The sequence below is a fragment of the Condylura cristata genome, unplaced genomic scaffold (genome assembly GCF_000260355.1).
Source record: "Condylura cristata isolate star-nosed mole 26May11 unplaced genomic scaffold, ConCri1.0 scaffold00012, whole genome shotgun sequence".
In the NCBI taxonomy this organism is placed as follows: Eukaryota; Metazoa; Chordata; class Mammalia; order Eulipotyphla; family Talpidae; genus Condylura; species Condylura cristata.
In genome coordinates this window covers 12,837,422-12,842,107 of record NW_004567113.1, presented here as the reverse complement: position 1 = coordinate 12,842,107, position 4,686 = coordinate 12,837,422, and the positions used below count along the sequence as shown (strand labels likewise).

Here is a 4,686-nt window from a genome sequence, read left to right as displayed (position 1 = left end):
TTTTTAAAGATTTATTTATTCATACTGAACTGCTGGGATACAGGGCGGGATGCGGAGGGTGAGAGGATTCAACAGAGACAGAGTGGGGAGCAGAACAGGCAGATCAATGAAATACACTGCTAAGGGGAGCAGCAGGTGGATCAGGAGAGGTCTGCCACGCCATGTGGATCTCCTCCGGGGCAGGCTGGGATCGAACTCATGCGGAAGTGGCTTAAGCTTCTTAGTGCAGTGCTTTAACCCGCTGCGCCACCAGCGAGGGCCCTAGCCTAGATGATTTTTAAGGGACAGTGGTACAGTTCAATAGTTGTGACAGAGACTGAATGGCCTGCAAAGCCTGAAGTATTTACCAAATATTACCTTACAGAACATGGAATGCTCATAACCTATAGCAGGCAATATGGTGGATATATAGATTAACATGACATAACTTTTGGATTTTCTGCTATTTTTTGATGGTAAAATACTTAAAAATATTTTTACAGAAGGCAAATATATAGAAAATAAAATAGAAAAAGCAAATTTCACAAATTTAATATAAAAAATAGTAATCAAATTTCCCCATTTGTAACTATGCCAATAAACCCTCTAACTCCATCTCTCTAGGAGGTATGCATTCATTTTTTTAAGATATTTTGGAAGAACAGATGCTGCTGTGGTGAAATAAAAATGATTTTATTTGGTTAAACTACATATTTCAAAAACAATATTCTTTGTATTTAACTGTTGGAATTCAATTTCAAAATGGTATCAAAAAGAGACAAAAATTTAAGGATAGATATTACTTATTATGTATATTATTATGTATATTTTTACTTTTTAAATCAAATAATAACTGTTCATAGTCGTAAACTCATTATATACAAGTTTACAGAAAAAAGCTTTAGCCTGCTTTTAGATCTATTGATAATCATTTCCATAATCCAAAATAATGCTTCTTTTTCTCAAATACTTTTATATTATGCGAAGATTGCATTTTATTATTGAAAATTTAGAAGCTAAATATCAGAATGTCAGTTCTATATGAAATACACCTAACACATATTATAATACTCTTATGTACTTACTATACTCTTATAATAGTGCATTACATATAGGAAGCACTATAAATGTATCCATCATCATCATTAGTATTCAGATCAATATAACAAAGGTAACCTGATAATTGATCCATAACCATTTGAACATTTTTATGTCTTCTCTCATCTTTTTTCTGTGTAGGTATATATATATATATATGTATGTATACACACACATAAACAATATGTGAACATACTATAGTCACTTAAAACCTGATTTTTCCCCCCTTAACACATTCCAAACTCATGCCATTAAATATGCATTATTTTAAAGGTTGCACAGAATTATATTGTGTGAGCGCCTTACTTACTTAATAATCTAATATTAGACATTTAGTTCTTTCCAACTTAGCATTGTAATAAAGTTATCAGTTTTAAATGACTTCTTCCTCATTATCATTCAGCAGAAAAGCTGTCTTCCCTCTAGTCTTGGTTAAGGGCACAGTTCCCTAAGTCCTCCCGCAAACTGCCCATACTTGTGCTAGAAGCTACCAAGCCACTCTTAGGCCACAGGCACTGGCACTGGGCGTGTTTTAGCATCTTTATCACATTATTTCTTACAGGAGGTGAGGGAGGAAATGCCACAAGCACTGTCAGGAAACCACAAACAAAAATAGGACTTCTCAAAATGACAGTAGTAAGCGCTATTCTGTATGAGATAGAGGGTACCATCTCAAAGGTACACAAACAAGTTTTTAGAGAGACTAAAGGTAAAGATTGTAATTTGACTTTGTTGCTTGGATTATGATGGTGAAACATGGCTTCAGCTACAAGATGCTAACAGCATGAAGATACATTGTTTAATCAGCTACAAACATAGGTCAAGGACCTCTCAATATACTGAGTCTAGTTTAAAGCACGCTGATTATTTCCAAATAATCAGGCTAGGCAATAAGGGTAAGGTTTTATTTGAGGGTAAAAACATGATGACAGGGGCTCTCCATGGTGGCGCAACCGGTGAAAGCACCACACTATGAAGCTCTCTGAAGCCACTTCAGCATAAGTTTGATCCCCCACCAGGGAGCTGACCCACAATGGTGTGCCAGACCTCTTCTGACCGGCCCGCTACTCCCCTCAGCAATGTATTTCAGTACATCTGCCTGTTCTGCTCCCCACTCTGTCGCTGGTGAATTCTCACCCACCACACCTCTGGCCTATACCCCAGTTCTATAAGCATAAATAAATCTTTAATAAAAATAATATATTCATACATATATTTATTACATACTTACTATGCAGGACCTTCTATAGGCACTATGTATGTTGTTCAAGGAGAAAATAATTTTTAAAGGTGATCATTCTAAAGTCAATAGTATATGAAAGTCTGGACTCGGCAGATTACTTAGGGTACTTTTTGTAACATTTTAACAAAAGTGTAAGTAATATATACTCATTAAAGAGAATTTTGAGTTATAGAAAATTACCCATATTTCACAAATTTTCCAAATATGAAGCATGAGATGTATGGCCAGAATGCAATAGTCTGATAAATATGGCAAAGAGAAGAAATCATTGAAGAAATTGTGCATAGCTGTCCTGGGGAGAAGACAATCAAATTGTCCCTCAACTGTTTGAGACATTCTGGAGAAAAAGAAATACTCAGCATTGCTCAAAAATTAGGGGCAACAAACTTAAATGCCTCCAAGGGCCAGAAAGTTATACATGAAAGTACATTAGGGCAGATATAAGGGGGAATTATAAGGGCTAAGAGAATGAAGAGCAAAATGGCCTGTATAGAGTAAACTGTCCTAAATCAACTCCATTTAAATTGCATAAACAAGCCCAGAACAGGATATCCATCTTTATTTAAATTGAAGCAACACTGGTTTGCAACATAGTATGTGATGCAGAAGCATAGGATAATACCTATCTAGAAATCCAGGTGTTTCAACAGTCACCAATCTCTTAACGTTCACAACTAATTACACAAAAAAAGACAAAAAATCTTCTAACCCCATTAGTCAGTCCACCATCATAGGTATAGTTTACAACCCTTGTTTTAGAGACTAAAACCAAGGGCAGCAAATACAGAGTGCAGAGAAGCCCACTTGAGCCTCGCCAGGCACCAGAATAGCTGCCCTGAGAACTGGCAGAGCAAACAGAGCTGAATGACTTTAAATTGAAGAGTGGTTGAACCAAAGCGATCTTTCAACACACTCCCAAGTCTACTAAACAATTAGTTCAGAGGAGCTCTTATCAGTATCAGACACAAATATGCTAGAAATACCTATTTCAAAACCAGTCAGAACCCAAAAGGAGAAAAATCGTGTCACTCAAATAGTGCATTACTGACAACAGGAAGAAAAAGGGAAGACAAACTATGGTATCATATAAAGCAGACAACTCATTCAAAAGGTCAATAAAGTTATGGAAAGATGCTTAGGGAAACCTGTAGGTTGTCCCGCCCTTTTTTCCAGTAGAGATTGTATAATTATAGTAAAATGCCTAGGAAAGAAAAGTAAAGGAATTATACTCAGTTTTAAAAATGCTTGTCTAGGGCCTCCCTGGTGGCACAGGAGTTAATTCTTGCACTATCAAGCTACTGCCAGTCACTGAGGCCTGAGTTCAATCCCTGACCCAGATGGCTCAGCAGACCTCTCCTGTCTCCAACCCCGCTCCCCTCAGCAGTGTATATCAGTACATCTGTCTGTTCTGTTCCCCACTTTGTCTCTGGTTAATATTCCTAACCTGCCCTTCTGGCCTATAACCCAGTTCTTCTAAGCATAAAAAAAAAGTCTTGAAAAAATGTCTATTGGAGAGAAGACTTTGGAGAAAGCACGCTGATTGTACTTTTTTAGGTTTTGATACTACTTGTCACTGAAAATATCACCACTATGTAGTTGAAAGATAGGAAGAAATGGTGAGAATTTTGTAAACTCTCAATTTGTTATGTTCTAGTGTGAGAATGGACACAACAAAAAAGATCTCCTTTCAACATGCATTAGCAGGGATCTCACAATGTGTGCTGATCTCTTTAGCACACAGTCATTCTTTGGTACACAGTTGAAGGTGGGTTTTATAAGATAGACTCAATGACTACTTTATATATTATTTCCAATATTTTTTTTTTTTTTAAGATTTACTTATTTATTCGTACAGAACTGGGGGACAGACCAGAGGTACAGGGTTGGTTAGAGAATCCACCAAAATAGAGTCGGCAGCAGAACAGGCAGATGGACGAAGTACACTGCTGAGGGGAGCAGAGGTCAGGCCAGGAAAGGTCTACCACACCATGTGGGTCACCTCCGGGGCCGGGGATTAAACTTGCACTGAAGTGGCTATGGCTAGCTTGCAGGGCTGCATCCTAACCCAATGAGCCACGAGGGAGGGTCCCCAATAAATGTTTTTTTAATACCAAAACATGTTACGACCAACTTCAATAACACAGTTAAAAGGTATATTTCTGGCCATTTTTGTTTTTACTTTAACCAGTAAAAAAAAAAGCCTACCTTAATGGTGTAAGAAAATCATACCCAGATCCCATAGTGTGATATTTTATCCCAAACTCCATGCCCTTTGTAGCAACTCTATATGGGTATGTTTTGTTTTAGTGAGTGTGGTACCAAGAATTGTGTCTTTTTTTTTTTTTTAATTTTTTAATTTTTATTTA

The 4,686-nt window shown here is 37.0% G+C and overlaps 1 protein-coding gene across 1 annotated transcript in view; it reads right to left on the bottom strand.

Moving 5' to 3' along the window:
- The window catches only part of HPSE (heparanase), a 33,622-nt gene that overhangs the window by 568 nt on the left and 28,368 nt on the right, over positions 1 to 4,686 (bottom strand). The window lies entirely within an intron of this gene.